General features: G+C 33.3%; 1 pseudogene; it reads right to left on the bottom strand.

Annotated features, from left to right (window-relative positions):
* LOC123554261 (uncharacterized) overlaps positions 1 to 12,884 on the bottom strand; it is a 58,008-nt pseudogene extending 45,124 nt beyond the window's left edge.
* Positions 12,885 to 13,160: the final 276 nt, after the last annotated feature.

The raw sequence follows: 13,160 nt of genomic DNA, 5'->3' as shown, positions 1-13,160 counted from the left end.
TTCTGTAATCAGAAAATGTTTTCTAGACTTAATTACAACTATTGCTGATGTTTGGCTTGAAAATGTTGTATAATATGTTTGCAATTAAAATTCTAAAACTTTTGATACGTCAGTTTAACTTCATTTTATATATTGATGCAGCGGGTTACATGCCATATAGGCTATTAATTCGCTTCCTTTTTTCAATACATATGGACAATGAAGTTAATTAATAATTCGTTAAATATCGTTTTGGAATATTTAATAGATATTATATGACAAACAACAAAGTTTATTTAATTAATTGTTGGAAAACATGTGGAAAAATTGTTTTTATGACATTGCCTTTTGTTAGCTATCAGTAATGTATAGATACGCTTAACATATTATAATGCATGCATAAAATTGTTCCCTTTTTCGTTGATATTTTTACTATTACTGCTACGAAATAAAATATTTTAGATTTGATACTTCTTTAGTTTTAATAATTAATCAAATTACCGGACTTTTGGAACCATTATGGGAGTAAACGAGACCTAGAGTTAAGGCTTCCAGTGTGTGTAGAGCGGTTCTACCAAAGTGATGCTTACGTACATGTAAATAATAACAATGTTTTGCGTATTTCTTATTTTCGGGTTGGGTCACTTATTGTTACATTGTTGAATCTCGTATTATGCAATACATTTTCCGGAGATATCATGACCATTGGTATGTTATCAAGTACTTTATATATATATATTGTATATAGACCAGATGGAAAAATAAAAGGAAAATACGATGTTTTTCAATGAGTATGTATGTATTTCTTTCATGCACATTTGTAGTAGCAATATACATGCTCTGCATGCGGTTACGAGGAAAAAATACACTTGTTAGGGTGACAGTTTGCAAAAGGATGGTCAGCAAATGTTATCTTTATACATTTTCATTCCGGCTCCGTTGCTTCAATAAGTCGCACATTTCTAGTTATTTTATGTACAAAACACTTTACACTTTATTGACAAATTGAAAAACAAAATGAATTCCAATTGATCGTTTTGCTATGATAACTTACATTCTAAACATTGAAAAAACATACACATACCATAATCTCGTTTTAAAAAGCAATCAGAACGTAAGTATAGGACAATGTGTAAGGTCGAATTTCAGGTGTTAATAAATAACTGCGGATGGCCAAACCCCGGATCCCCCACCCCCACGCTCTACCACTTCCTCCAATTGAGCAACTTCAATAAATACTAGACATCTCAGTGCTAGGATTTATTCTTTATTGCAACTTTGTACGACTGTTCCAGAACTTATCAATATGCACACTATATTAGAATCAATTTGCTTTGAGTGAAAACACCGAAATTCAAATGGTACAAGGTTACATTCTTCATTTGTATCATATAAACAATTAAATCTTGAGATCTCATTTTCAGTGCTTTACAGCATTTCAGTGACATAAAATCACATATATAGCCATTAAATATAACATGTCTTCTCACCAAAAATGAAACAATATACATATTTAGATGTTAGGTTACATATCCTTTCCGCAATCTTAACGTACTAAAACGTATTAGCGTCTGATGGCCCTTTCACGCTTCCGCAGAAACATTTAAACGAAACTTATTTTGAAAATATTTCTGAAATGTCTAGGTCTACAGCTCTCAAATACGGTTATATCTTACATCTGAGGCATATACTGACACTCTCAGACAACATCAAAAATGACATTTTTAACGATTTGATGAAGTTCCAAAATTATCAGTGTACCTTTGGTCCGTTACGGACCCCTGTGGGATTTGTGTTTATCAAGAGCTCAAATATTTTTTTCATAGATTAAAAGCTGACATGCTGTACTAAAGCCCAGGTAATTTCAATTCGTAATAAGTGCTGAAAATTGGCTCCCCAATAGCAAAAAAAGAAAAAAAAAAAAAAAGTCCACGCGCATATATTTAGATGGAGTGACCCCTGCGCGTGACCCCTGACTATCTACGAATCAAAATGCAGTCTTTTTCAAGTTTAACATTTCTACTTTCATTTTATTTACTTCCGGAAATAGCCGAAGGTCGAGTGACGTCATTTACTGTGTTGTCAAAAACATACATATGCCTGGCGAGATTGCATAAATATGTGCTGGCCGTCCTAAGGATATGTGCTGGCCGTCCTAAAGTTATATTAAAGAAATATTATCTGTCTGAAAAACATCACCATCTGAAAATACTCCCATAAAATTTGTCATTTAGCGATAACCCGTTTACATGTAGACGTGGAAATTCACAGTGAAAGTTATCTAGATCTTTTCTCAATACAATAAGCAATACAGCTTAGCCAAAGCTATAACTGTCACATCCTTATCTGATTCATATACAAGATCTCACCAACAACATGAAACTACATTTTGAATTGCAAAAACAGATCATCTAACATCATCTTAAATGCTTGGCGAACTTCTCTTTTCGTAACACTGGGGTTCATTGTCCCTGCGCAATTAGTGGGGGCTGATGCGCTATGCTAACTGTCAAATGCTAAATAAGAAGTTGTTAACGCTAAATGTCAATAGTTTAATGTTAATTTCGCATACTTATGCTACATACAAAAAACTATAATCCGTGGACAAAATGCTAAATGTCATAAAATCTCTACATGCAGCAATTATAAGGCAGAGACTGAAGCACTCATGAAGGCCGTCTGAATGGTAGAAGACTCGGCAGAAGAAAGCTCCTCAGTCGACTTTCTCACATATATGCACTGTCTGTTATGGAAGTCCTGATCAACAATAAAGCTCCGCACTAGCCAGGAGAATGTAGAGCCCGAGTATAAACTGCAAAGTAGCACTTCGGTGGATTACATCCGTTGTGGACTTGCAGGCAATGTAGAGACAGACAAAATGGCTAAGCTAGAAGCTCAGTCAGATCAACCAACAAAACCTGTGTGTTACAAGAATAAAGCCACCATCATCAAGGCACTAACGAGACCAAGGATAGAGAAAGATGCTTTTCACCTCCTTGAACAAGCTCGGGGCACAACAAACTCAATGCTCACATGTACAAGAAATACAGACTGGCACCATCGCCATCTTGTTCATGTGGTGAGGAAGATCAGACTGCGGAGCATATACTTCGGAGATGTAAAAAGGCATGATCATGAGCGAGCTGCGACTTGGCCGATAGATACCTCAATGCACCAGCAACTGTATGGAGGCATTGAGGATCTGCGGCAAAACCACAAGTTTCACCAAGGCTACTGTTCTGACAATGTATTTGCAAACGAGGAGAAGAAGATAAAAACAAATTCTTTTTGTCGAATGATAAATGGTAATTTTCAAATTATCAATCTTTGTGATCTTTAAGTCTTCAACTAATGAATGTAGCTTTTACTCATTTGGAAAAAAATAAATGTGCTGCCTGTCTAATTTAAAGCAATAGCGTTGCAGATGTTACAGGGACATGGAACTGAAACATTTTGCTGTAAAATATTTATCATATAATAGACTAAGATATGTAAAAGTTATGTAACGAAGGGCAATGATTATATAACTGATATATTCAGCTCTTTATTTCAATGGAAACTTAGCAATGAGCATTTTGACATTTATCATTTTAACAAAAAAGCATTTATCATTGACAATTACCGTTCGAAAGCCAACATTTGAAGTTAATCAGTTCGTAAATAGCATTTTTATTTTGCATTAACATTTTTGCAGTGGCCATTGCGCATTGACCTTCCATAGGCATATCGCATTTGGTATGTTGCATTTCATATAAAGTATTAGGCATTTTGCATTAACTGATTGACATTTAACATTAAGTATTTGGTGTTTAGCATTAAGTTATTTGCATTTTGCATTTAACATTTGGCTATATTCATGGCGCACCGGCCTTCGATACATATCAAATGTCAAATGCTATCTCCTTTGTGCTAAATGCCTATAATTATTGCCAAATGACAAATGCTACTCGTCAAATGCTTTAACTTTGTGAGTTAATAATCTGTATCCCTTACACTAATGACTGTTACTTTTAATCACGTAGAAACATATGAAGTTCTATCAGTCTGATTTGAAGCAATAACATGTTCTGAGGGTTATGAGATGACATGATCGAAACTTTTCACTCTAGAATGTTAAGAAATGTTTTTAAGAGAGAAAAAGTAATGTTACAAAGGCCAATGACTATTTACAGGATGCATTTATACACTGATATATTCAGCTGTTTCTCTGAATAAGTACTTTGTAATACGGATTTGGCATTTATTGTTTCGTATTTGCAATTAGCAATTATAATTGATTTTTTGACAATTACAAATGTACCATTTCACAGGCAATATTTGACATTAAGCATATAGCAAATAACATTTTGCAACAACTGTTTGACATTTAGCATTTGGCAAGCAATTAGCATGGCACACCGGATTTCCATAGCCTTCCCATTGTACTTAATAAATGTCATTTCGTTTGAAACATTTTGCATAAGGTGTTTGGCATTTAGCATTGTTATCTGATATTTAGCAACTGATAAATAACATGGCGCACTAGGTTTCCATATAAACATACATGTACATTTATTTTATTAGCATCACTTTGGTTTACTCCCATTATTGTACTGCTTAATTATGGAGAGAAGATTCACAACTGAATGCACGTGCCAAATCACTGCAAACGATAGATATTCATAACTTAATGAAAATTTGAAAAATCAAGTTTCTAATACCATTACCTTTTGAAATATAACAAAAGAAAGATTTTTAGCTTCCGCGATTACCAGCTTCAGTTGCCGTTTCCATGGTTACGGCACACCGCTTGATTTCTACGACCGATCTTAAAACCTCCATGTATTGCCGAACTGTATTCTTGTATAGGTGAAAAAGTTTTGTACGATGGGTAAGTTAAAATCCTTACGGAGGGCCCGTACACACGAAAGCTTCTTCAGATATATGTTTTCCGTGACGAGTTGATAAAAGACATTGTATCTGAAACCATTCGTCTCTGATCCATGTGGAGAAGTTGGCAGTTACTTGCGGAGAACAGGTTTGTACTGGTGCAGAGTCAAGGAAAACTGTTTAAGTTAACTGCCCACCGTTACATAACTGAAATACTGTTGAAAAAAAGGCGTTAAACCCAAAACAAACGAACAAACAAACCAAAGAATCGCTAGCGCGATTCATTTATTTGCAAAAACAAGCCCAGTGTGATTTATACCAGTATAAATGCTCGAACAATAATTTGCTGTCCTTGTGTTTACAATTTACAGTAGCTTGCAACAAAAAGTAGGTGTTTTCTTTCCACGAGTATCATAAAAACATTCAAAATGTCTGACTATCGCTCTTTACAACCATTACATAGGACTTAACCCGCCCCCTTAAAAAAAAAAAACAAAAAAAACAAAAACAACCACGTTAAGATGCAAATCACCTTCTGTAGAAATACATTTATCGAAATCAATTTAAAATATCTTTAAATTCACTCAAATTTCCCTAGTCTTGTTGGTTCAGTTGTGATCTTTACCTTCATCAAAATAATTGAAGCTCTTACAATATCCTTTTTGAAACTTATGTTGATTTTGAAAGATATATTTCGGAGCGACGACATTGTGTCGATGTCATCAAATTTTGCGTGCGGTCAGCTGGAAAATTATTGCACCAGTGCTGTTTTTCCCAAAAATAAACATTCTTTTTATACAAAATTCGTAAATATAACAAACTCAAAAGCAAAATGTACCTCCTAGCAATGTGTTCAATTAAGTTATTACCGCCGTATTTGCAGTATCTAAACAATGTTCCATTGATAATTGATTGAACTGTGATATTTTCATATTATACGATATGGTTTATTATCTCTATATATCATCCAAACAGAGAGACTAGCATTAACTGACATTTTAGTTAAATTGGTTTTATGCCAATAGGCATATACAACTGCTCTTGTACATGTTATTGTTAAACGATGCATCTTTCTGGCTTTTTTCAACAAAACATTTTCTGTTACGTAATTATCGTCGGTTAATCAAATAAGTGTACGTGGTTTCTGTACCTGGAGTCAGAATATACATAAAAGCATATTTTAGATTTATCATCTCAATGATGTCATTATGTTTATCAAAGGATATGTTGAAAAAAATGCTTTCAAAAGCCAATGACCTAACCCACGTATACGTAAGTCTATCAGACAAGCTGATTAATCGTAGATTGGCGTATATTATTCCAATTTTTTGCTTTAATGCCATTATTGTGAAATTAAATTTCTAGAAAGATTGAAAAGCACAAAGAGCTAAAGCTTGGCTTTATAAAACATGGTTCCCTCACTTTCAAGACGCCCAAATACTCATTCCCAACATTAAATGTTCTTTCTGTAATAAGTTCCACATATTATAACAATGATGCATTACTTTGAAAACGTAGCGGATCAACGGTGTGTTTAATACGCTGAATGTTTCCAGTTTTCCTAACGTTTCTTAATACTTGAACACTATTTCAACGAATTTTTTTGTGTATTATGCCTTCTGTTCAAAACCGTTTAGTTATCTTCGTCCATGTCATTATAAATAGATAAATAGGGCATGAATTTATCTCCTCATATAATACTGCAGAAAGTACAAACAATGGAAAGTTTAAGCATTTCTAATTCAGAGTGAATTTAAACTATAGAAAAGCGGCGAGGAAAGCTAAAGATACATTATCTGGTCATTTTCTGATATTCAGATTTCGGCACAGAGACACAAGCGCTGCAACAGAAGAATACCCAAGGGATAAAATGCTCTAAATATATCAAATATTGATAGGTTTGTCTGTAATTTACTAACATACCATAGAAATACATTTTAGTTGTCTGTCCTTTATTTGATTATTCTTTACCAAAGTAATCAGTTTTTAAAGATTACTTTTTTATTTAAGAGAAAGAACAGTGATGAGACAAAATTCGTTTCCAATTTTGTGATATTAGCAAATTAACGTTTGAATTTGTAAATGTATCTTCTTATGCTGCAAGGAAAACCGATGACAACGGACTACTTTTCTACTTTTATTGACTATTAGAAAGTAAACATGTAAGGTGGATATATCATGTAAGGACTGAAAATATTCTGCTATACATCGAAGTATGCCTATAGAACTAGAGAAGATCTCAAACTACGGTAAAAATCTACATTAAAATGTATAATATGTTCCAGTTTTAGGGCCTCGGATTATGACCGAAACCTTCCAGATGTGTTCAAAATAGGGAAACATAACAAGTTTAAAAACTAGCCAGTCACCTATCTCAAAATCTATAGCTATGTCTATATTTCCTTGTCATATCGGTTTAAACTGGACTTAAACATAGTTGAAATAATGCTTATTATTTAAAAGCGAACTTATCAAGCCTCTAGGTTTATCTGAGGTCTATACAAGGTACCTAATCTTGACCTATACGTATACTAGAGTAGTTAATAACTCAAAATTTTAAGATATTTAGCTTGAACTGTCGAGTAAGCAAATCGAAATTACGAGTTAGTATCTCGCAATTTTGAGTCTCGAAATTTCGAGTAAATAATTAACGTATTACTAGAGCAAACGTTCTGCAGTAGAGAGATGATACTAATACACAACCGATTTATGTTTTCCCTAGTATAAAAAGTACTCAGAAGATTTCATCGATAGAAAAAATGTGGACAGGAGGAAAAATCAACACTACTTCTGTAACCGTAGTGCATGAGCTTAACGGACAACACATGATCTGCTTGAAACTGTTCATCGAGGTTATTAAAGATCAGGAAGGGGCTAACATGGAAAGAAATACTTTATGGAACAACGAATGATCTGCTTGAAACTGTTCATCGAGTTTGGGTGATAGTTTGGGAAGGGGCTTCTATGACGGCTTAACAAAGTACTTCACACAACAATACAAAATCTATTGAAACCGTTCATTAAGTGGACGAAAGATCTGGATGGGCTTACATGACGGCTTAAAAAATACTTGAAAAAAAACAAGATCTGATTTATACAAGAATTCCAAACTACTTCATACAAAACTAAACTTTCTGGTAAATGTATATGCAATTTGAGTGCAATTTGAGCGCAAAAAGCTATTTTATATCGATTCTCCAGGAAATCATGAATGACACAAGCAGATCCAATGCAAATATTCGCGGTATCTTTTGATCAATTACCACCACCAACAAAACGATTAAGGTAATCTAATTTGTTCTGAATGAAGATAAATGCAGACAAAGGTCTAATAAAATGATGCCACTAACAAGGAGCTGACCGCCAGACAAACTTTCTGCAGATTACAATAGGTTTATTTTTAAAGGAATTTATTTTCTTTACAGGACCTCGCCAAACTGTGTTTATTGTCGGATATTCTGATATTTCAAGAGCTATTTAATGCTGTTTCTACAGAACAATGACATTTTGTTACAGAAAAGAATTGTTCTTCCTGTACGTGGTCAAATAATTTTGTTTTCAGTATTGAATCAGTGAATCGGCGTACTTTCAAAGACTTTGATGACAAATACCACGAAGTCACTTACTGCTGTCCACTTAACAATTATAAAATTAGCAAAGTTAAATCGACGCATGCTTAGACATCTTTTTTCCGGATATTAACAATGGTCTGATGCTGGGCCGTAAGAAACCGAGGCAGAGACAGTCATGTCGAAAAATGATTAATGCTATACAAGTCTTATAAAAAAATCGGAACTACTGTTTGTGGTCGCCACTGCTGACTGTTCACATCCGGGGAGTTTTTTTGACGTACAGAAGTTCACGTTCTAAATACAGGTTTCGGTGCTCCATGATAAATACGCTATTACAAAGATTTAGATATAACAATTGCTATTTGCATAGTCTGTAATCTTAAATAAAATATATAGATGCTTGCAATTCCTCGGAAGGTACCTTATAACATAATTGAATAACATGTGCGATAGTAATGTGGAATAACACATTATTCTAGTTATGATAATGGAGAGTGAGCATGTAACAAATCCCTGCATACTTCGATAAGCGTCCGCTAATTTAAAAAGCGCATAACATTTAATGCAAAATTAGAATTAAAATAAAGGGTTCCGCGACATTGCACGTTTGTTTCGATCACTAGTAAAGACACAACTTACGGTTGAAATAAATAATAAAATAAATGCGAATTTCCCTGTTTATTTTATTTCTATATTAATTATGCCAGCGACCAATTAACGTATCTGGGTTGAAGCGTTTACGCAGACCATTGACCTGTCTTCTACTGTGTCATTATCTCCGTTGTTAAACTTTGTGTATGATTACATACCAAGATCAAAAGATTTTTTATATTATATTATTATATCAAGTAATGAATGGTTCAAAACATAAATATTGCAGAAATATACCTGTCTTTCAATGTTTATCAAAGGAGAGGTTCATTTTTGCCCAAAAGGGCCTAAAAACTGAAAGTCTCTAAACTGAGCTAGGAACAAGTTTTCTTTCATCAAGAAGTATTGTTTTATCAAACTGCACGAAATATTTTACAATTTATTCATTATCACAGAAATGATCTGACAATGAAAATACGTTTAATATTACGGGTATGGGAAACCTTTAGTAGTTTTTAACCAAATTGTTTAAACCAAACTAAAATTTTCAATATGAGCACAGGCGTCGAGCACAATCAAAAAATGATCATAAATTCTGTGAAAGAAGCTGGGCCTATGGTCAAAATATTTTTGTAGTCCTTGAGACTGCTCACTACTAAAACAATCCTACATTACCTAAATATGGCATAATAATAATAACGAAAATAATAAGCACGACACGCCTCTGTTATCTCATTATATAAAACAAGCCTAATGTACATCACAATCAGTCCTTTTCAAATATAAGAAGCCCTATTTATGACAATAATTTCTCGATCACATTTTTTTCCAAAACTTTTCTATGAGTAATTGTACAATCCCTTAGGGAAGTGATCTTTTTTATTCCATCGGCTTATTTACTTATGAAAAAGAACATATAACTTAATTATACTTATTCCGTCGGTTTTATAAAAATGACAGCATGATGCTGGAGGTCATTACTTCAATTCCCTAAGTGGAAACGAGAGGAATCACACTTATCAAAAGACTTAGTCTGCAGCATATGTATCTGACTGACTAAATTATCTTTTCCTCTACTTTTCGTCAGAAATGACGGTGATACAAAGGTTTCTGACGGTGATACAAAGTAATCAGATTCATTGGTAAAGTAGTGAATCTAAAACTCGCACTATTTTACTCGTGCTTTTAAACAGGAACAAAGACCCAAAGGAGTCTTTTTAAACGAAACTATACGCCAGATTATGTATCCGATATGTACGCAAAACTACTCGTACATACATAAAGGACAACAAATATTGAACGCGTCTGGGCATCATCTTGGAACGGTCGGTGGATACAACAGCACATGGAAGGTTGAACCGTTCATCTTACTCTTAATCCACATAATGTTTCAGAGCTGCTGATCGGGAGTAGTTTATTTTCATATTGAAAAATTTCCTGTCATAAAGTAATTTTCACTACATGCAAATCTTTATTTATTGTATGTATCTTTATTTTTCGGTATTTATCAAAATAACAAATATTTTGAAATATTTTGTATTGAGAAACTCTCACCATGAGAGGTTTTGCAGAAAGCGTCTTATTTCAAATTCTTGTTTGTAAAATATGGATGGTAGAAACCTAATAAGATCATTAAACCGTCATCTGGGCATCATTATTCCACAGCAATTACCAGGATTTCGTTACAAATATATAATGTTGTCAGTGATAGGTCGCTATTCATTCTCCTGCTTGCTTGACATTATTAGTTTTTAGAAATCCAGATCCGTATTCCTCATTGTTCCAAATCTTGGAATGCTTAGCTTAAAGCTTTCTTAACACTGTTTCTTTAAAGATGTTTTGCGGTCAGTTTTCACTAAACAAATTATTTTTATAAAATTTTCATATATTATATTTGAACTGGCTAAATGTTTAAAGTAACTCTTTATGTAGAAGAGCAATCACAATTGTCATACTCATGAAACTTCTCAAATCATTTTGAAACACAAGACTTAATATTTACGACGATTTTGAAACAAAAGAGTTGAGGTACACGTCGATTTTGCAACAGAAAAGAAGCTAAGATTCACGACGATTTTGTAACTCAATAGTTGAGGTTTGCGATGATTTTTTCAACAAAAACATCTTATTTTACAACGATTTTTAAGACGAGAGATTAGGTTCATGACGATGTTGCAACAAAAGAGTAACGTTCAAGGCAATTTGGCAATACAAGAGCTAAAAGACACGGCGATTTTGTAAAGGTTCACTGTGATTTTGCAACACAACAGCTAATGTTTACGACGATTTTGTAACACAAGAGCCAAGGTTTACGACCATTCTGCAAGACATGAATTTAGGTTCACGACGATGGTGCAACACAAGAGTTACTGCTCTCTTCAATTTTGCAACGCAAGAGCTAAGGTTGACGACAATGTTGCATTACAACAGTTCTCATTAGTTTTGCAATACAAGGGCTGAGGTTCACGGCGATTTAGTTAATTTAGTGTTAAAGTTCACGCCGATTTTTCAACACAAGAGCTAATATAACGACGATTTTGCACCACAAGAGCTCAGATTCACGACGATTTTGGTTTAATATTCAAACTAAAAGCAAAACGAAGATTAAATAGTTTTAACATTTAGTTCAAAATATTAATGGACTCAAGCTTAGCACTGTTTAAAATTGACTTGTCCAATATAAACATAACATAATGAATATCTGGTTTATATGATTAATAAGACATCAATAAACTCTATGATTTGATAGTACAATGAAAGAATTTGTAATCCATATGGAGCAAGACACAAATAGGTATTTTTCACATATGTAATTATCAGACTAGTGGTTAGCAAATATTTTAATATTTCTGTGGATATGACTATTTAAGGTATGCTGACTTCGTATTTTGTTAATGTAATATAACAAACTTATTAATGATATATCTGGAAAGACATTATTGTTTGGCTTTCAGGGAAACGACAACCGTAAATTTATTGGCTTTCTGTCCATTTCCCTTATTACTGACTTGTAAATTATTCATGAAATGACTTTATTAAATAAAATATGTTTAAACAAATTCTTATTTTTACTCAATACTTAATGCATTCATATTATCACTGCATTTGTCGTGAAGAACATGCTTGTTTCATTCATATTTTTTTTTAGTTATATATTGTTATTTTATGTTCGGCAATGATTATACGCCTTAAACATTTGTATACTTTATCATTTTATTATTATGTAATGTTTGTCCTCATGGGTTTCGTAACCTAATGGAATGATATATAATAAATTGAAACTACTTTTATGCCTATTAGCGTTGAAAAATCCCGAATTCACATAGTTTATGCCTTCAAATGCAAATATCAACAAGAGCCAATAGATAAAATTTGGCGCATTAAGGAATGCTATTTATAAATCTATTAAAGCAAAATAATATAATCTGATTTTGAAAATATAAGTTACATTGGATATCATTTCGCTCGCACAAAAGCCAGCAATTAAGAATGTGTTAAATTCTGTTCTGTCTATTAATCAAATCGGATAATATGAAATATTATAACCGGTTCAGTTGAAGAGACTCTTCTTTCGTATATTTAAAAAAAAAAGATACATCTGTTGAAATCATGTTATGACAAAGCACAAGGATAAAAATCTAGTTCTTGTATACTATTTTACTTATACCTTGTAAGTTTTGTAGAATGCTATAAAAGATGTATTAAATGTACTTACAAAGTCACTAGAGTAGCCAAACACAGTAGGAAAATTGTCGTCGACATTTTCCTTGGCAATGTGTTGTCCGTTTGTAGCAACAACAAAACTTTGTAAGTCCTCTCTTAGTACTACCGTGCTGATATCCTGTCAGCGTGATGTCATGACGTTGTAAAAACCCACGTGATGAACCACGTGATAAAATGTTCCTGCCTTTGACCAATGAAATACTGTCTTTCATTACTCACTCCTCCTTGATCATTTCCATGAATCGAGTTTCATAGTAGACTTAACATAGTAACAAGCGTCATTGGAACTATCGGAAAATACAAGCAAATCCTATCTAGCTGTCGTTTATCTAATTTCACGGTGTGCCATGTATGTGCTGATGACAGTAAAACTAATTCTTGATCAAATCTCGTCGCGGCATATTCCATGCGAAAACAACGAAACAA

The sequence above is a fragment of the Mercenaria mercenaria genome, chromosome 7, assembly GCF_021730395.1.
Source record: "Mercenaria mercenaria strain notata chromosome 7, MADL_Memer_1, whole genome shotgun sequence".
NCBI classification, from domain to species: domain Eukaryota; kingdom Metazoa; phylum Mollusca; class Bivalvia; order Venerida; family Veneridae; genus Mercenaria; species Mercenaria mercenaria.
This window is presented reverse-complemented; position numbering and strand designations above follow the sequence as displayed.